At 40.4% G+C, this 21,703-nt stretch overlaps 1 protein-coding gene across 5 annotated transcripts in view; it reads right to left on the minus strand.

Moving 5' to 3' along the window:
* NKAIN3 (sodium/potassium transporting ATPase interacting 3) overlaps positions 1 to 21,703 on the minus strand; it is a 353,092-nt gene that overhangs the window by 181,881 nt on the left and 149,508 nt on the right. The window lies entirely within an intron of this gene.

Genomic DNA, 21,703 nt, shown 5'->3' on the forward strand with positions numbered 1-21,703 from the left:
TTGCTCAGAGCAGAATCCATCTTTTCTGTACAAAAATTGTCCCTTACGCCAGTCATGAAACGGTTCTATGAATCACATTCTCTATGCAGTGGTTAATAAATATGATAAATCTAAACAATTACATGAACAAAGATTGAGTCATCAACTTGGTGCAGCTCCTCTGCAATCAGGGAAGTTACACTGACTTCTATCAGATAAACATCTGGCACATTTATATAACGAAAAATTATCACGCAGCAATGTTAAAATGATATTATCGCCTCTTAATAAAATTATCTTATCCTTTTCATGCTGTAGGTAAGGGAGACTCTCAGAAGTAACACAACTTCCATGTGAGTGAAGCTCATGCGGCATTAACTATCTCCTTGCTTTTGTCACACTTGGCCCTGTCTTCTTTTAAGTTATTGTCCATCTGGATCAATCTATTTTCTGCCCCAGATATGGGAAAGAACTAGAGAAGTTAATGAACAAATCCAGAAAATTACATATTTTACATGGACTTCAGATGGAGTTTCAGTACCTAATGGTGTGGTGATCACCTTCCTGGAAGTATGTGAGCATCTTAACTGGTACAAAACAACAGTGACCCCGATGTCATTCTTGTAATGCCCTTACCTTATAGTAGACTCACAAGCATCACAATAATGGCCTAGCTGTCCTGTCACCAAGGACACCTCAGAATGACATGCTTTTTCTAATGTGCTCCCTCAGGCAATTCAGATGACCTCACATTGGGAATACCTCTGCCTGTAGCTTCCCTAAACCACAGGATACATCATACAGTACAGTACAAGGGTATTCCAAATCCTACGTGTGAGATTGTGGAGAACTTCAAAAACTCCTTGGCACAGGCAAAACTCACAGTTTACGGTATTAGCAATGACACACCAAGAGTCCTGTCCTGTATCATGTAGGAAAGCCTTTATAGAATCGTAGAATCATAGAATAGTAAGGGTTGGAAAGGACCTTGAGATCATCTAGTTCCAACCCTCCTCCCATGGGCAGGGACACCTCGCACTAAACTATGTCACCCAAGGCTCTGTTCAACCTGGCCTTGAACACCACCAGGGATGGAGCATCCACAACCTCCCTGGGCAACCCATTCCAGTGCTTCATCACCCTCACTGTAAAGAACTTCTTCCTTATATCTAATCTAAACTTCCCCTGCTTAAGTTTGAACCCATTACCCCTTGTCCTACCACTACAGTCCCTAAGGAAGAGTCCCTCCCCAGCATCCTTATAGACCCCCTTCAGATACTGGAAGGCTGTTGACATCCATGACCAGAGCCAGAGCCTGGAGATCCTCTAGGATCAGCAAGACACCTATATAATTCTCACACCACCATTTTTCAGAGACAGTGTGTCTTCCTGAAGCCCCTGACAAGTGAACAGAGGATGGAGTCACCAAATCAGGTTAGAATCTGCTTATTAGCCACCTCTGCCCTGAGAGTCATTTTAACTCTCATGTAGCCTACGTCTTCACCAGCACCAATAAATTGAGTGTGTACTATAACACTCCCAGCACTGAAGGCAGCTGTCTTAGGTTTGCCTCCAGTAAAGTGTCCTTGGCTCTGAAACAGGGCAGCTGTGTGCAAACCACATACCTACCAACTCAAAATTGGTCCCTAGGCATAGGTGAACTGTCCAGGAAGATCACTGGTCTTGGTTAACATGATGGAGGACTCTAACAGGTCACTAGCACCCACAGTGGCATGCCACCTCCTGGTTTCTTCCACAGGCACATGAGAATTTGCTGATGTAGAGAGCATAGGACTTGACTGGGGTGGCTATTGAGGAAATTAATTTCACACAAATGGTTCGCTGCAAGAGATGGCTGCCCTTAGACATTTTACGTAGCGTTGAAACACCTAGATCTGTCTGAGAGACAAAACCTGCAGCACAGATATGAATTCTTCAGCACAGATATGAATGAAGATGTTTAGTGTGTGTCCCTTCTTAAACTTGTCCTTAGGAGCAATTTTCAGAGCCATGTAGACCTGCACCTTAAATGCCTGAAAGGTGTAGTACTACAACTTCAACAAACACAGCTACTGCACTTTGCCATCAGACCCATGTTAGCAGGCTTGATACTCAGCTCATGCCTAAACTGGATCAGATACAAAGTTTGCCTTTATGTATATCTCCTTGATATCTGCCTTGGTATCTCTGAGCACGTCTGGCAGGACTGGGCTCCCACAAAACAGCACAGTGGCCAGAAGTATCTTCCCAAAGATGATTGTTAAAATGTGTATATGAATGGTAGATAGACATACACATATAAAAAATGAGTCTTTTTATAGATTACTGTGATAAAGGCACCCACTGCAAACAAAAAGAAATAAGGTTCAGTTTCCTCTCCTGCTGCCTACTGAAGTATCAATTAGGATACTAAGGGGGAGAGCTTCTCCTTGAAGCTGTGTCACCAGCCAAAATAAAATAAAATGTATTTAGTGAGTCAAAAAGAGAGCATAAGCAGAAACATGAGCCTACAGCCTACTGCTTATCGTGCTTACCTGGGATTGGGAGCTTCTTGTATTTCTTGCCTGCAAGGCTCTTTATTTTTATGTACAGTGACAGCATGTAAACCGCCAAAGGAGTCTGGGAAGCAGGACGCCAAACATTCAGCACCATTCCTTCTTCACTAACAAGTGCTTTCACCATCAGGCTATGCAGTGAGACTTTCCTGTGCAGCTAGAGCCTCATTTATTTTGCTCTTGTCGCCAATACAGAGTATTTGTCTCATCCCTAAAACCCACAGAATACATTAGTGGGGAAAAAAGTCTAAAGAAAAGAAAGAGGTAGGAGGCATGTCTATCGTGCTCAAATTGCTACTCTTTTATAAATTATCAAAAAATTCTTGCAGACAGTGCAGATAGAAGTTAAAAACATAATAATTCATGATAACAGCAGAGAAAGCATACGAAATTCTGTATTCTTTATACCATGAGCAATATGCACTGAATAGAGAAAGCATGTAAGTGCTGCTCTTATATCTAGTATTTCACACAACAGAGTCCCCAAGCAGAGATGAAGGCCAAAGACATTTTATCTCCATGCAAATGAATAAAACCAGTCCCTAACCCAGTCTGTGATTCAGTCTCTGATTCTGTGCAGATTCACTGCACAGAAATCATCAGAATAAAGGGAGGGAAACAGGTAGCTGTGCACAATTACCAGCTGTTTTTACACAGTACTCTCTGCATTCGCAGAGATCCAAAATCTCAGTAGCCACAAGTGGCCACCATACTAACCTCTGCCATGTGGTGCAGTCGGAAAGGAGCAGACACTGTGACAGTGACAGTAGTTTCACTCTGAGTTACGTGCATGTGAGTACTTTGAAATATTTCCACCAAAACTATTTTGATAAAGAAGCTGTTTTTCTCAATGAGAAAATTTCCCACATGGATTTCTGCTTTCATCATCATTTTCAGATTCTTCTGAAAACAGCCAGAAAACCTGAACACTGAAGGCAAGGCAGAGGTTCCCAAAATTAGCTGGCTTGACTTCTCTCATTGCTACAAGGCAGATATCAACTTGGTAGGTCAGAGGAGCTCGAGGATAGAGAAATGGGGTATACTCAATGTGACTGAGGTCCTGTCATATCTTTCCTAACAAACACATGTTTAGGAGGAGCTGGCACCTCCAGTATTGGTGATAACTAAGACAATAAAGTTGAGGAGTGTCCATCATAAATTGTTGCTTGATACTGTTTTTTAATGATTAACACAGAAGTGGAATGAAAACCCAAACTTTTCTTGCAAATAAAAGAGGAGGGCTTTAGTTTTGGCAAATTCAACACTGGGGTCAGTTTTTAGTGAAACCTATGTCCAGTTGTGTGAAAAATTTTCATAAGAACTTATAAAAATCTATAAAAGTTGATAGGAAATAACATTTTCTTATCATAACAACACTTGGAAAAGGAGACATAGTATTTCTTATTACTGCTGTCAAGGGAGCGCTCAGTTATTTAGTCACCATCAGCATGAACAATCTTGTAATGTAAAGTGCACAACTCAGGAGACTAGGACTAGCAGTAAAGTGCTCTAGTGGGGCTGTGTCAGATCACTTAATGAAGATGTGCCACATTTGTCTTGTTCTTTTACCTCTTTGTTTCACTAAGTCTGTCAAATATTCCCCACTTCCCTCTTTCTGCAGAGTGCAAGAAGGTACTAAGCTGCAAGACTGGGCTGCATTAAAGTCACACAGGCTGAATTTTCTCTTCTAGTCATGCCCAAGCCTTTTTGTGTTAAGAGTAGCACAAAGTTCAGGCAAGCTAATCTGTTTCAGTTTTGAGCTTCTCCACCTAGATGGATCAACCAGATGTGCAGCACATTTGGAACATCAATAGAAGAAACAGGGCAGCTGTATCCTTAATGCCTCATATGCTGCTTATGGTGAAGGAGTAACAAAATAAAAGGCAAGGCACCAATCAGCAATGATGCATAGGAACTACAGAAAGAAATCCCCACAATAGTCCTAGTCAATAGATAGATCAAAAAAACATTTTTGAGAGCAGACGTCAACAAATGCCCCTTAGGGAGTAAACCCCTCCTCCAAATGCTCAGGTCCTATTATACTTCAAAATACGTATCAGAAGCTGTCTGAGTGACGAGACACCACAGCAGAATCACAAAGTCAAGTCTTCAAAATGAGTGTAAAAACTCAAATTTCTCTTTTGTCAGAAACCTCATGGATAATAGTCAGTTTTATATTTTAATGAAAAAGCTTTTATAAGCGACACGTTAATTTGAGATGAATAACTATATCTACACCCATAACAGAAGGAGTCACTAGATGAAGCAAGAGTTTTCATGTGTAACGTATCATTTTAGACAAGAAAAGACCTAAAAGTGGTTTGATATAAATATAAAAGCATAAAATTGCTGAATATGAAAATAAAAGCTTAATAGATACATACAGATATAGAAATATCTGCAAATTTAATAGGCTATAAATTACTGAGTTTACAAAATTAGGGAAATATAATCTACTCTGCATTTGATATGAAACACCTGCTTCAATTTGTCATGTAAGAAAAATATCCATTCTACATTTAACAAACTTGTATTCAAGAAACAATCACAAAATTAAATACTTAATAGCTGCAGAGCTGTAAAACTACATAGTTTTGACATCTTGTTTTGAAATAAAAACAATTTAAAAACTAGGAAAAAAGACACAAATTATTATGACTACCCAAATGGACACTGTTTCCCCAGCTTTTGAAAATAAAAATCTTATACAAAAAATTGGGAATGTAAAAATTACAGTCCAGAGCATTCACTTTCAAAGTTCAAGTCAGGAATTATCTGAAATATTTGAATTATGTAAGTAAGTCTCGGAGTTGGCTGATGCTGCTAATAATTATCACAGGAGAAGCGCCAGGGCACAGCTCATCATCCATACTATCTACTGTTCCTAAACATAAAGACATTTTCTCCAAAACTCTCTGCTTCATCATCTTATGGCCGTAAATTTAATCTGTGGCTTCAGAAGGAGTTTCCTGGGCATGATGAACCTCTGAGGAAAGTTGCTCCTTTTACCATTACCACTAGTTTCCAATATGCGATGCTGAATTACAGAGGGTTTGGTTCAGTTTGGTAGAGGCAACTGTTAAAAAACTGAGCTGGTTCCCAAGCCTCCTCCAGGAAATTCCACCTGGAGCTTTAAGTGCCCTTTGTTCAGAAGCCCTGGAACACTTTTGCTGAACTCAGAAGCACACTCACCTTTCCCTCCCACCCCATCCTACCACCCCACCCCATCCTTCCAACCTACCCCATCCTTCCATCCTTCCAACCTACCCCATCCTTCCATCCTTCCAACCTACCCCACCTTTCCAACCCACCTCATCCTTCCATCCCATCCAAACCCTCCCTCCCTTCCATCCCATCCCATCCCATCCATCCCATCCCACGCCACCCAATCCCTCCCTCCCTGCCTGCCTTCCTTCCTGCCTGCCTTCCTGCCTGCCTACCTTCCTGCCTTCCTTCCTCCTTCCCATCCCTCTATCCCAGCCCATCCCATCCCTCCCTCCCATCCCTCCCTCCCATCCCACCATCCCTCCCATCCCTCCCTCCCTCCCTCCCTCCCTCCCTCCTTCCTTCCTTCCTTCCTTCCTTCCTTCCTTCCTTCCTTCCTTCCTTCCTTCCTTCCTTCCTTCCTTCCTTCCTTCCTTCCTTCCTTCCTTCCTTCCTTCCTGTCCTTCGTCTTTATTTCCCTCTTTTCTTCCCTGATGACTGCATATCCCCAAAAAGCTGTACACCAGCACAAGAAAGAGGACAATGCCAAGGCAGGAGAGGAGCAGTGGGAGCCACTTATGCCACCCTGTAGCCTGAGTACTCAGCTGGAATAGAGAAGACCTTGGATCAAGGTAATTTTAGCACTAGACACATTTGACTTAAACCCTTCACATTCCAGTGGTCTTAGGCATGTATTTCCTTTTTCTTGACAGATGTTCCACTGAGAGAACATCTTTGTAAAACCTTGGGGCAAGTGCACAATGTTCACATCACACTTCTACATTATTTTGGAGAATACACACTTTCTAATTTAAGGAAAAAAGACATCAAAAAGCTACCAAAATAGTCTGGATAAAACCTTAGCATTAGAGAGCAAATGACTGACTTACCAAGTGCTAAAATCCAGAATTTCTAAAAGAAAACTAGCACATGAAGCAAGGAGAAGGTTAAAACAAACAAACAAAAAAGGCATAAAACACTTTTTACACAAATTTTATACTCTTGCTGTAATTTCAGAAGTTTACTGACACTCTTGACTTCAGTAAGAAGGAAAATAAAATCTAACATGAGAGAAATGTCAGGTTTGTAAGAGAACATTTAAATCTGAAGTGGAAGGGCAGCCTTAGATAATTGCTCTTGGCTTAAGAACACTTTTTAGGAAGTTACTGTCCCTCAACTAAAGGTTATAGCCTCCTTACCTATGACTTACTTACCACCTTTCAATAGAGGCTTCATAACTAAAAAAGAGTATAGCAACAAAATGCTAAATTTGTCTTAAATCACTTCTTTATACCTTTAGTGACTGTTAAAGCAATCATTTGACCACAGAGGAGAGTCCAATTAGATTTTTAGTGATCTGAATTCACTTGTCTAGGTGAAATACTAGCTTTTGGGTGGTTTTAAGAAGGTAATCCCTTATAACAGTTGACTAAATATGTTTATAAGATTACGTGACATGAAGGTTATTGAGTTTCAAGGAAGGTTCTGATTAAATCACTAAAATTTATAGTAAGTTTGGTTTCATGAAGCAAAAGAGAAAATGCTAGCTTTCTGACAGGTAATTGTCAAAGAAGAAAAAAACACCGACGATCTAATATCAAAAGTCCCATGTTGGTCAGATAGATAAGTAAGCGGCTGTCACTTGGGTAGCTGTGAAACTGGATAAAATATAACGCAAAATAAATACATATCCTGAAAGAGCATAGTAAAATAATAGTAGCCAAGGTTAGTGAAGACCAAAGAATAGAAACAAAGAAAAGAAAGGCAGATATGAAAAAAAAGTCCTTTTTAAGACATACTGTGTTGCCTTTCAACAGTGAATGTTACACTTATTCAACTGTTCAACTGATATGGAAAATATTTAGAACTAGGTAATGATCTTTCCACCATTCTTCCAAGCTCTTTAGTGAACAAGTTCATTGGAGGATGATGGTAGTGACAGATAGCACATAATATTGCAGAAGACATCATATTTTAGCAAAATAATTCAAAGTATTTTAACTGAGAAAAAAAAAAAATCCCTCATCAATACTTTACCAGCAGTTCTTTGATAACTGCTTAAGGAAAAAGGCAGGTAAGTGTATGTTCAATTATATTGAACATACAGTGCAGTATATGTTCAATTATATTTGAAAGCCACTAACACTGTTCTCATATCTCAGAACCACCCACTCCTAAATGACTGGCAAGCAGTTGATCTCATCTGAGAATTTGGTCCATAGTTTAAGGAGAGATAGTAAATATCAGATCCTAGAAATCTATAAATGTAATTTTAAGATGTTGAAAGGGTTCTCTTCCTCAGCTCAATTTCTCCACATCTTTACAAATATATATATATTAATATCACTATTGAACATTACAGACAGGCATAAAACAAAGGTAATTCTTAAAAGAAAAATGTTTTCCTAATTATGTGCATTACAAAAGCCTTGCAGAAATGTGCAGGAAGCTTTTGAGTGATAGATTTGAAGGTGTTGTGTGCTTCCACCAAAACTGAGCCTGAGCTTCCAGTTCTGGAACAGACAAAACTCCTGCAGAAGTCAAAAGAAGCTCTGACTGCGTGAAGGTGGCAGGACCTGGCTCATAAGGGCAACAGTAAATTATTTAAGTATCTCATCAGCATGGAAGGAAGAGTCTGCTAGTATTTATTCTGCAGGGTCACCTGACTATAGTGATATAAAAGATGGCATCATATAGTCCCACTAACCAGAACGCTATGGGTGCCAATGTGATAGATCCGAGGCTGACTGTTCAATCTGTACCAAACAAGACACTACAAAAATGCAGTTCCAGTCTATGGGTAGCCATGATAGGAAAGAAGCCAACTATTGTAATAAAACTCCATAGTGCCAACTCGTTACAGCACAGTGATTTAAGATTGAATTTCAACCCTCCAATGAAGCTGTAACAGATCCCAAAACACTGAAGTCAAGCCCCTTGGCTGGTTGACCTATACAATCCTGCAAACAGCTGGAATGAATGTGCTTACAGTGGCATTTAAGACTCCATTGTTTGTTTCATTTAAATGCCAGCACACATACAGCAAAAGACAGTGTAAGAGATGGTTATAGGTTAAAGATCTTTAAAGATTTCTAGCTTATTATGAATTATAAAGTCCATGTCAAATGAATCTAGAGAAAAGGGAAAAGCATATCAAAATTTGTCTTCTTTGTAATTAAAACAAGCTACATATGTTGTGGCTTTAATCCAAAAGAAAGTTTTTATTTGCCACATCATTATACCCCATCGTATTTTCAAATCCTAAACTTTCGTAACTGTAAGGTTGAGGGGGGTTTTGTTTGTTTGGGGTTTATTTTTCATTTATTTGCACATTTGAACACATCCAGAAAATCTATGTACCTTTACAGGCTTCCTCAATCACTGCTTAAGAAATGGTGGAGTAAAGTACTTACTGACTAACTAATGATAGTGAGAAATGAACATGTTTACTACTACTTTGAATTCCCAGGGCATAGTAGGTAAGACAAGGAGGTAATTGGTGATGCCAGCACTTGATAGCAGTGATACTGACAGCCCCAGATCCCTGTTAGGTTCTGATGATTATGGTATCCAGCCCCCAGAAAAACAGAAAGAAGAGAGAAAAAGAAAAAGCTGAGAACATTCACTGCAGGATCTGCACCCAACCCATCCCCAGCACAAACAGGCAGACTATGAGTGTGTGGGGCGAGAGAGGCTGAGATGGGCACCCAGACTGTAAGGCATAACATGAATTGAAATCCCTGTAAGGTAAGCAGATAAAACAGTATTTAGAACCTCTAATAGATGAACGGTGCGCTCCTTTTGGCCAAAGAATAAACCTCTACTCTTATGAACACATCAAGGACTCTTTAATGCCTTATAAACCCTTGGGGTTTAATGTAGGCTCTAAAGGACAGACATTAAACTAGACGGAGCTCTCCTTCCATGACTAAGGAAGGCACGTGTTCAGAGTTCACAAGGAGCTGGACAAGTTGGACAGTTTGTTCAAGGTCCAAGTTTAACTGAATGTAATTGTTTGATATGAGCTTTGGCATAGAACATCAAATGGCACAAACTGACTCATGCCAGATCTTGTCAAGCATAAGGTTTTCCGTAGGATGGTCCATCTTCTGCTAAGATATAGTTTGTGGTTCCGAAGAGGCTGCATATCTTAAATCACCAACTCTCTTCAGGCAAAACAAAGTGTTAAGCCAAGGCAGCAAAGTAATAAAAATCATGTGCTGCCTGTTAACCTTAATTTGAGCCACAGCATACAGCCTATTTCCACAGCAGGGAGGTGTTCATATGTATGCCTAACTTTTCCTTTCTTTCCCCAGAAAACTTCTCTGTAGTGCCCTTCTTGAGTTCCAGCTATGCAAAAATAGAACAAGAGACTGCATCTGCTTAGATTCACTGTACATACAAGGGAAAAACAAGCAGTTTAGCACCGCTCAGAAGTCTGACAATATGTCTAAATCAACCCTTGCATTGCAGCAGTTCATTCCTTTGCTATCAAATGCGAAGTTCAAGTGTATCAGAAACAATCATGGATCCTCTGACTTCATTGCATATGGGTTTGACAAGAAAACTCCCTGATACTGGATCATTTCATATTGTGGCATAAAATAAAGTTGTTCCCTATTTACAGCATAGCAGCAATGTCTTCTGACCTCATGAGTTATTTGGCCAAGAAGGCTTATGAGGAGGACAGAGGATGCACTCGCTACTTCCACAGGCTGAAAAGGTTGTTGCTTTTTTTCCTTTGACGAGAGGAAAAGATACTGAGTATTGAACTGACCCGAGTCTCTTCTATAGTCTTCTTCACTGTTGTCTTTTTTTTTCCTCCCTTCACAGCTCTGTCTCATTCCCACAAGCAGCCCAGCTCACACCATCGAGGGAAGTGAGACTTTCCCACGAGCAGCCCAGCTCACACCATCGAGGGAAGTGAGACTGTTTATGACATTATAATTGAACACGTCAATTTGCACTGTTGTTAAGACAAACTGAAGTAGCTGAACCAACTGAACCTAAGGCAGCAACATTTAGAGTAGACATTCAAGCCCATTACTGAAAAATTATAAAGATGTTCTTTGTTCATTCTTCCGTATAATCAAGAATACTTGAATACTTGAGTTCTGCCTGCTGTATGCTGAAATCTTACAAACTCTCAAAACATAATGCAGGATCTCGACTGGCATTTACCAGCTTCCATTTCCTAAATCCTACAGGCCCAGGTAACTGGCTGGATGTGAGCTACCAGAGGTTCTCCTTTGTACTAAATCTTTTTTTTTTCTCTTTCAAGTACTATATTTTAATATCAAATATCTGACCATGCAGCCTGGACACAGATACAGCATTCCATGAGCATCCTCTTGCCAGCTGCTATCAACAAAAAGTAGGGCACCTGCTTTCTTTTTCTAACCTCTCCCACTAAGGGAAAGAAAAGGATAAGACTGAATAACAGCATGACAAATTATTTGTGTTATCTAAAGTAATTAAGCAACAAAGCTTACTGTATGAATAACTTCCAATAGGGGACTATATTTTACAAAGGTTTCTGCATTGTCTCGTGAAGCTGTTCCTGCTTCTGTGAAGAAAAGAATAAGATTTCAAGATCCTCAAGGCAGTGAGAAGGCCATGCAGCAAGCTCACTGCCTTGAACTTCAAGAGAGCACACTTTGGCCTCTTCAGGGACCTGCAGTTCTGGTGTCCTTAACATAAGGACAACTTTGGCTTGGCACTAACCAGTTGTCCTGGGTTCAGCTACAGCAGTCATTTTTTCTCCTTCTTAGTAGCTGCTGCAGTGCTGTGTTTTTGACTTTCAGCTGAACCCAGGACACTGGTAATCCATAGTTCACATGAGAGAGAGGAATGAATTATGATCTGAATGAAAAACAAGCATTTAGAAACAGAGATGATACCTTTGAATCTCAAAGTTATACATAAAATACTGCAGAAGTTCTTCATATGTGATATATTTGGAACTCTTTCTTAAAACAAGTATTCAAATTGTTTAATTTTAATATTTCTAGCCTGATTTTAACAGACCTTAATTCATCTCTCATTGACTTACTTCCATTCGTCTTGTTATTTCCGTTTAATCCTATAACTTCTGCTTTTTCTCTCTTGAATAATCTCTCATTGATAAAAACCACACATTGAGCAGTTGGCCTGTAGTGTTTTGAAAAAGTTTATCTAGCCTTGTCCCTGCAAATCATAGATGCAGCAATTATCTCCCTTTACCTTCACAATTCTTGCCGCTCTCCACTAGCCCCACTGCTGGTGTTTCAGCATACACTACAAAGGAAGATAGCTGGTGATATCCAGTGGAGCTCTTTGTTTACCTCAGCAGTGTTCTCGCTATTTATGCCATCAGTCAAACCCTCTCCAGCAGCTCTTTTGTCCATTCCTAAGCTCAGCCAGCAAACAGACATACCCAAACTTGTCAGTTGTCTCTCAAAAGGGTTTGAACAGAACAAACAAGTTGAGGAAAGCAGGGGTCTACCAGAATGTCATGAAATACAGCGATGCCATTCAAAGGCTAGAGGTAGTTATTCCTAATTATCTAGAGATGTTCAGCAAGACTACACAGAGAAACATGAAGAGAGAGAATGGTCTGAATTCATGCAATATAATAGATTCCCACAGTACAAAATTTCTCCTTTGGATTTCACGGTACTGATCCCAAAGATTTGCCAAGCTCCCCAACCATTTGTCAGCACACCATCAGAAGGAGGTGTTCGTGTTAACTCTGTGTATGTAATGTTTCTATACAATTGAGGTAAGAATCAGCACCTTAATTATTTGTAAAATACCACCCTTTTATGCTGTGCTTTTCTGAGCTGGAGCACAATAATGTATCCTCCAGACTCTTTGCACTGCATAGGGCGTTTATGGATAACAGAAATACCAGAGCTAGTGTGCTGTATAAAAGAGACCTTACACTCCGTTTCATACATAATCCTACTATAACAGATGCTGTGCAAATACCTCCCTGCAAACATCTGAAACTGTACAAAGTGCCCCACAGAAAACACAGAGACTGGATGGCTTTACAGAAGACAAATGTTAAACTTTATGCATAGGTCTTGAGTACTAGTAGAGCAAAATGCTTAATGGAATGGTTAACGTTAACGGAAGGGACCTCTGGAGGTCAGCTGGTCCAAACCCTCTGCTAAAGCAGGGCCACCCAGGACCGTGTCCAGACTGCTTTTAAGTGTCTCCCAGGACAGAGACTCCATATGTCTGGGCAACCTGTGCCAGTTGTCAGTCACCATCACAGTAAGTGTTTCCTTTTTCAGTGCCTTTCAGTATATGATTTCTAATAAATTCAGCAGATGTGCTATGATTACCTGTGGAAAAGGGGTAACTCTGTACAAATACAAAACATTCCAAGGTGTGTTTCTTCGAAAATATGCTATTTTTCACCTTTTTTTTTTTCACCTTTCCAAGGTGTCTTTGAAATATGCTATTTTTATTGCTGTGACAGACCTGATTGATAGGACTAAATCAGGATGAAATTTATAAATTTGAGTAAGGTAGCATTTCATATAGAAGACAAAAGGAGACAGTAACAAAGAAGCTAAGACAAGTTTGGAGCAAAGGCTCTGGCAAAACTGGGGCAGTCATACCAGCACCAGAACCTGAAGCCCTCATTCTCAGCAGTAATCCCAATGAAGTTGATGGAGATGTTCAGGAATGAGCTACAGGATGACACAAATGAATGTATAGAACTGCCACAATTCACCCCCAGCTCTATGAGATAAAGGAGGATCTTTATGAGTGGAGCATCACAGCACTATGCAATTTCCTCTATAAAATCATGGTGTTAACTTAAGCAAAATGAATGTCAGATGAATCAGAATCTGATTAGAGATACTTGCAGTGAAGAAAAATGTAACCAATTTCCAATCAATTGGTGAGTGAATTAAACATAAAATAAGGACTGAGAAGCAAATGTACCTCAAGAATCTGTAGAGGAAGACAGTATTGCCAGCTTCATGGTTAAAAAAAATTATACTTGGGAAAAACAGTTGCTACCAGCAATCTCTAGCATTTGCTATGCCAGGGACTACAGGCCACAGTGAGAATTTTGGATGATAATATCCAGAGATATTTATTATGCAACTACTGAAGTTTATATTAATGACAGCACATGCAGTTGAAACACTGCAATGCTGTTTGTCTCCTCTATGAACAGAACATTAAGCATGCCTCAGAACATTTACTTTGCCTAGTTTTCTGCAAAAGACATAAATTGCCTGCACATAGCTTGCAGTGCTAGAAAATTTTCTCACCTGCTCAATGAATGTAAGGCTGGAGAGAATATCTCTACCAAATTGGGCTTCTCTAAATTCTATGTAGTTCAAGTCTTTCAAGAAGTTGTACTATTTATATGATGGCAGATTTTTGTCACTGTGGCACAATCATCTGTTTCCCAGTAGCAGCAGGGTTGTGGTCTTGAAATGTCAGTATTATGAGTTGATTTCAAGATTCAGAAAAAAAAGAAAAAGGGAAATGAATCAGAAAATTCCAAACTCTTATTTGAGCACGAATACTATCAACAGTGAGAAAATGAGATAAGCAAAATTATGACTATCAAATAGGTATGTTTTATCATTAGTAATTTGTGTGAAGGTCTTACTGCCGTGAAAGTCATTCTTAAAAGTTAGTGAAAAGAATCGTTGAAAAGACCGAGTAGATAAGTATGTTACTTGCCTTCCTTTCTTACTCACGTTTTATCTATCAAAACTAGCTGGATTAGAACGAAATGTGAAGGGAAGCCTTCAAACCCAGGAAAAAATCCTGCTGCAGACCTTCTGCCTCGTTTAATTTTACTGTGCAAGTTCAGAAAGGGAAGACTGTGGAGAGAAAATATAATGCTAGGTATCACTGTGAATACCAGTAACCACATTAGGAGGTCACATGCTTATACATCCAGTGGGTTTCAGTCACTGCAGGCTTATTTATTCCAGCTTCATCTCCCTGGTGAGAGACACCTGTTTCCAGCAAGACTAAGCAATCAGTCTGTGAGTTTTCAGACCCCAGGGAAGGTGTGCTGTAATCTCTGTTCTTATCACTGCTGGAATAGGCATAAAGACAAGGCGAGCCTGCCTTATCTGATGCCATGTCAAGAAATGATAAACATTCATTATCTTGCAGGAGCTCCTGAAAATCCACTGTCAGAAGAGAAGCCTCTTTAACCCACTGATTCAGCAGGTGGGAGTAATATGGAGGAAACTGATACAATGAAAACCTGCCATATTTCTCCGTGTGAGGCATGCCCTCCATATGTCTGCTGTCTGATGTCTTTTTTAACTTCAGAGTTGGGGAGGCTGCAAGCATGTTCAAGCATGTTTATTCCTGCTTCCACCTGAGCTGTCATGTCTCTTGTTTCATTTCACCGTGATGTTTTCTTTACATACTCACACGTCACCTCTGGGACATGCTGCCCGCTAAATCCACAGGTCTTCCTTTTACTTCTTTAGGACCAACATATCTCCTGTATGCCTCAACACACTCTTCTGTAAACTCTTAACAGCAATGATTGTCGCATTTTTGTGTCACCTGAGGTATATCTAGCCATATGGTGAACTCATTATTTCTAATGGATTCCTAAAGTTTGAGGTAAACCATGTACAACTTAAGCGGTTGGCAGCTTTATGTTTGTCGACAAGTTTGGATTCCAAAAATGCACAGCAAATATCTAAGTTATGTTCTGCCATTTAACGCTCAACAAGGTGACAAACAGATTATTTATTCAGAAATATGCCACAACATGCACACTTTCACGGCTAAATTTATACCTTACAAACCTTTTATTCTTGGCCTTAATTAAGGGTTAATATCTCTCTGGTTTGCTCTAGGGCTACTTTAAAGACAAAGAGCAATGATGAATTTTAATGACTTGCCTTTAGTTTCACTGAAAAACCAAAGTAAACCACAGGACCCTGGAAAGATGCAGTTTATACTGGGTTTTGTGCCCTTTGCACTCTGCCACCTTTCCATCCCTTATCTCCTACAGGAGAAATGTGGGGAAAAAGAAGCAGTTTCATGCTCCAGAGTCAGCTGCATTGTGTGCTAGGAAGGGATAAAACATTTCTCACTGTAAATCTTTGGTAAAACAGTTAAACCATAATCCTTTTTGGTTGCAAATGGGCATTATATTAACATTGCCTTTTCACAAAGTCTGTTAAAATCTCCCCACAGTCCCTGTATGTTTCTCACACTCTTTCCCTAAAAATTTGAGCACTGTTACAGATAGGAAAGTGGATTATCTAAGTATTTTCTCTGATCCAGTATAGCCATTCTTATGTTCTTGAATGTTCTTGAATTCCTGGGAGTAATTTATTACAATCTATTACTACTTCCAAGGCTATTGCAATTCAGTGAGATGAATAAAATATCAACTTTTATCACTGTCTTATGGCTGCTTACAAAATACAGTGAGAGGCTGCCACCACTACCTTCATTCTCTACCTTAAACTCGTCGTATTACTTCATTACAATGTATTCTTCTACAAAAATCACAGAACTGCTGCTCCAATTGAAATACATTTTATATTCAGAAGAAGACCTGGAAGCACGCAAAATATTTACCCAGAAAATAGGTAACTTCCCCTACACTAAAAGGATAGGGACAAAATCCAGATTCACTTTTTCAAATGTAATTCAACTTTCTCATGGATTACTTTCTCATGGTAGCTGACTTTTAAGAGCTAACCACTCTTAAAAATACCACGCACATGAGTAGCCCCAGGAGGCTTATAATTTTCAAGCACTTCCACATACTTTCATACCCAACCTCCATCTTTACCCTACCAAAGGTAGACAGCAAATACATATAACCTCTTTTTCATGCAGTAAAAACACAACTCTGATGAGCTGCAACGCAGCTTTCACCTTTTATTTCAAGCTTATCATCTCAGACTCTTGGAAGAGAAGAAAGCCTTCCACAACAAGAGTGGTTATGCCTTTGCGCCACAGGCACACACACCACAGACATCCCAGAGAAGCCTGCTGGGGTTCTTTCCCTTCTCTATTTGGTACTACGCATGTTCCCTTTGTTTCAGTTCAACTGGCACTTGTAGGGCCTCTTACTAGGCTTCCTGGTTTTAAACTCTACAGTTTTAACATAATATAAATAAAGCGGATAAAGATAACTATAAGTTATATTGCCTATTCTGCAATGAATACCTGTTTAACCCAGTAAGATACTCATCTTCCTTCTATTTTCCTCCACAGTAAAAGCAAACTCATTTCTTTAAGTGGAGAATGAGTAGGAATAATAGGACACGGATAATGTATGATATGTATGTCCTCAGGTATACCTTTAATCTTATCCCCATTTTGACTCTCTAATGGTCCAATTTATGGTATATTTTCTCTAAACGTAAATTCAAGATCCTTTTTTTGAATTCACAGTATATAACCCAAAGTGCCTTGTGGTCTAAAAAAATGTGCTTGTTCTGATAAGCAATTTGTATTACCCCCATAAAAGGATTCAATTCAGAGCTATAAAAATTTCTCCAAGCTCAACTGTAAATTAAAGCTGTCACTTTCTATTGAAAGCCTGGAGATGCTACATGGCTTCATGAACACAGAAGGAACTATCACTCTTCTATCTTCTTTTTCTCTTTACATCCTGTTTCTGTCCTGTTTTAAGCACTCCCCGGGAATAAAGATCTTCCAGTTTGTTTTCAACAAGGTCTTATTCCTATTACACAAACACCAGATTACACCACAAGACCAAGATTTCAATCACAAGTCAATGAAAACTGAGTCTGTCTACTGGGAACCCTAAATCATGAGTGTGATTTTTTTACTATTTGCAAAGTTTATGTAACTAGATTATGTTATTGCGTTACACTTTTAGCCATCTTCGGTATTCATCTCCTTTTTTCCAAGGTATTAGAAGTTATCCTTTTGCATTTCCCATCCAAATTTTGTAAGACGTCTTACAGAGAATAGAAGCCAGTGAAACAGGAATGCATCATTTATCAGAAAATGTTTCACTCAAGTCACTCAATCAAGTCTTTGGAAGAGCTGGGGGAAGAATAAAATATTTTGATTTCTATTTCTAAGTGTTCTTTTAAGGTATATCCCAAAGTAACCAAGCCAATTTTCATGATTAAGGAATAGTCACGAAGCCAAGTCATGTACATCTATGCAAGTATCGAAATGTGCAGGGAGCTATTCTTAATGTACATATATCCCTAACTCTTTGTATACATAAGCAATTGTATTCTGAAAGTCTGGCCCAATCATACTATTATCTATCCAAATTGAAAACTGTTCTCTTTTCTGAACAGTGGAAACACTACTAATGGTACGAGTAAGAAATCGTAATACTGCAATAATAGGGAAGTAATTTAACCCTAAAGCTCTTCCCCAAGGAAAACTACCAGATTCAGCAGAGCATGTGCACGTGTGAGGAGGGCAGGGTTATGTCTGATGCAGCACCAGCACCTGCAGGATTACCCAGACTAATCCACATTGTTCCCACACCAGCACTGAAATGAGTCATTGGGCGTGAGGTCTTCATTCCAGGGGGAAGAACTGGCTTGTGGCTTCTCATTTCCACCAAGCACTAGGACAAACTAACCTAGGGCACATAGTGTCCCACAGAATCCAGATCCTGGAGATAGCCACATCACCCTGCCAGCAGGCTTTTTTCGCCCTGTACGACATGATTATTGCAAAGACTGAATTCTTACATTAAATGCAACTCTCTAGTATCTGTTAATTTTCTTTCTCTAGTGTATTTTCTTCTTGTGTGTTTCTTTTACAGTTCACATCTATCCACTTTCAGAAACATTGTAAAATTGGTTATTGACTCATATTTGTAAAGTTTAACATTTCCTAAGAATTAAACTCCTGTATTTGAAATAAAAGAATATTTTGAAATCAACAAGGTTTATATACTATCATCTGTCTTCAAAAGGAAAAGATTACCTTTCAGTGATTAAGCTAGGGTGTAGTTACTGTAGTAATAGTAGTTCTTTTCCAAGAACCTAACTATCCATTTTGATGTGAGCAAATATTTACTTAAATGGGAAGGTCTGTTCTTCAGACAAGATGATAACTTGACATAAGGCAATTACTCAAAACTACCACATAAACTTTTCCCCAATGATGTTTGGACTTTTTTTTGACTGACCAAAAGTACTGCAATTAGCCTCATGGTACAAGATAAAGTCCATCTTGGCCAAAAGTATGACAGACACATTAAGTTAGAGTTCTGTTCCCAAGATACATGATTAAGCCATTTTAAAAGCTACTGCAATATAGCTTTTGTTTTCTTAGTAGACATGAGAAGGTATCAGATCAGACTCAGGCTGTTTTTTAAAAAAGGCCCCAAAATAACAGAACAATCCTGATGTAACATTTACAGGTTTCTAAATAATTTGGGTGTTCAGGGCTTTTTGGAGATAAGAGAGCAATATAGATAGCAGTAGCCTAGAGAACATTAAGAAGGACTACAGACCCCTACAGAGAGTTATGGGCTCTGGAGCTCAGATAGTTTTTTCATCAATCCTCCAGGACAAAGATGAGGACCTTAAAAAAGCTAGGTGCGTTTGGCAGGTTAATAAATGGTTATAACGGTGGTGCCATAGCCAGGGGTTTGGGTATTTAGAACATGGGACTCAATTTGGGAGGCCAGGTCCACTGGAGGCTGGTGGAGCTGGTCTGACAAAGGGGAAGAGCTGTTTTGGTAGGAGGCTTGCCTGGCTGGTCAAGAAAGCTTTAAACTAGATGTGTTGGGGGAGGAGAGCATTGATCCATCCCAACACTCCTGGTCAGTTGCCAGCACCTGTAATAAATGCTTGGAGCGATGCAGAGATATTTCAGCTGCTCCAGTCATTGAGTCAGCTTCATGTGGAGCTCGGCTCAGATGCCTCTATACAAACGCCCATAGTATGTAGAATAAACAAGAGGAATTAGAGATGTGTGCAGGGCTACAGGAATATGATATCCTTGGTATTAGAGAAACATGGTGTGATGGCTACTATGACTGGAGTGTTGGAATGGAAGGTTACAGGATCTTTAGAAAAGACAGGCCAGGCAGACAGGGAGAGGGAGTTGTTATTTACATCAGTGATAGGCTGGAGAGTATGGAACTCTGTCTGGGGACGGGTGATCAGTCAACAGAGAGTTTGTGGGTCAGGGTCAAAGGGAGAACAGCGATCGGGGACATTACGGTGGGGATCTGTTACAGGCTGCCTGATCAGCAGGACTCTGTGGATGAAGCGCTCTACAGACAGACAGGAGAAGCCTCATCCTCGCAGGCCCTTGTCCTCATGGGGGACTTCAACCATCCTGATATCTGTTGGATGGATGGTACGGGCCGGCACAAGCAATCCAGAAGGTTCCTCAATTGTGTGGAAGACAACTTCCTCCTGCAAGTAACAGAGGAGCCGACAAGAAGAGGTGCCATGCTTGACCTCGTGCTCACCGACAGGGAGGGGCTGGTTGGGAATGTGATGCTCCAGGGCAGCCTTGGCTGTAGTGATCACGAGATGGTTGAGTTTGAGACCCTCAGGACAGTGAGAAGAGCATGCAGCAAGCTCACTGCCCTGGACTTCAAGAGAGCAGACTCTGGCCTCTTCAGGAACCTGCTTAGAAAGGTTCCATAGGATAAAGCCCTAGAGGACAGGGGGACCCAAGACTGCTGGTTGATATTCAAGGATCACCTGCTACAAGCTCAGGAGTGTTGCATCCCGACTAGAAGAAAGTGCAGCAGGAGGGCGAGGAGACCTCCATGGATGGATAAGGAGCTGCTAAGAAAACTTAGAGGGAAAAAAGAAGGTTATAAAAGATGGAATCAAGCTGCCTGGGAAGAATATAGGGATATTATCTGGGAAGTTAGGGACCAGCTTAGGAAAGCTAAGGCCCAGTTAGAATTAAATCCAGCAAGGGATGTGAAAGATAACAGGAAAGGCTTCTGTAGGTACGTAGCAAATAAAAGACAGACTAGGGACAATGTGGGCCCTCTCCGGAAGCTATCAGGAGAACTGGCTACCATGGATTTGGAGAAGGCTGAGGGTCTTGATGACTTCTTTGCCTCAGTCTTCACTGGCAAATGCTCTTAGAAAGCAGATGCAGGGACTGTGAGAATGAAGACCTTAGGCCCACTGTAGGAGAGGATCAAGTTCAAGACCACCTTAAGAACCTGAATGTGCACAAGTCCATGGGACCTGATGAAATCCATCCACAGGTCCTGAAGGAGCTGGCAAATGAAGTTGCTAAGCCACTGTCCATCATATTTGAAAAATCCTGGCAGTCAAAAGTGAAGTTGCTGATGACTGGAAGAAGGGTAATATAACCCCCATTTTCAAGAAGGGGAAGGTGGAAGACCCAGGGAACTACAGACCAGTCAGCCTCACCTCTGTGCCTGGCAAAATCTTGGAGCAGTTTCTCCTGGAAAGCATGCTAAGGCACATGAAAAACAATGAGGTAGTTGGTGACAGCCAACATGGTTTTACTAAGGGGAAATCCTGTCTGACTAATTGGATGGCCTTCTATGATGGGGCTATGGAACTGATGGACAGGGGCAGAGCAGCTGACGTCATCTATCTGGACTTTTGCAAAGCGTTCGACACTGTCCCGCATGATATCCTTGCCTCTAAATTGGAGAGAGACCAATTTGATGGATGGACCACTCAGTGGATAAAGAACTGGCTGGCTGGCCGCATGCAAAGAGTTGTGGTCAATGGCTCAATGTCCAGTTGCAAAACAGTAATGAGTGGTGTCCCTCAGGGATCGGTGTTGGGACCTGTCTTGTTCAACATCTCTGTGACATGGACAGTGGGATTGAGCGCGCCCTCAGCAAGTTTGCTGACGCCAAGCTGTGTGGTTTGGTTAATATGCTGGAGGGAAGGGATGCCATCCAGAGGGACCTTGACACGCTTGTGAGGTGGGCTGATGCCAACCTTATGAAGTTTAACCAAGCCAAGTACAAGGTCTTACACTTGGGTCAGCGCAAT

The sequence above is a fragment of the Strigops habroptila genome, chromosome 1 (assembly GCF_004027225.2).
Source record: "Strigops habroptila isolate Jane chromosome 1, bStrHab1.2.pri, whole genome shotgun sequence".
In the NCBI taxonomy this organism is placed as follows: domain Eukaryota; kingdom Metazoa; phylum Chordata; class Aves; order Psittaciformes; family Psittacidae; genus Strigops; species Strigops habroptila.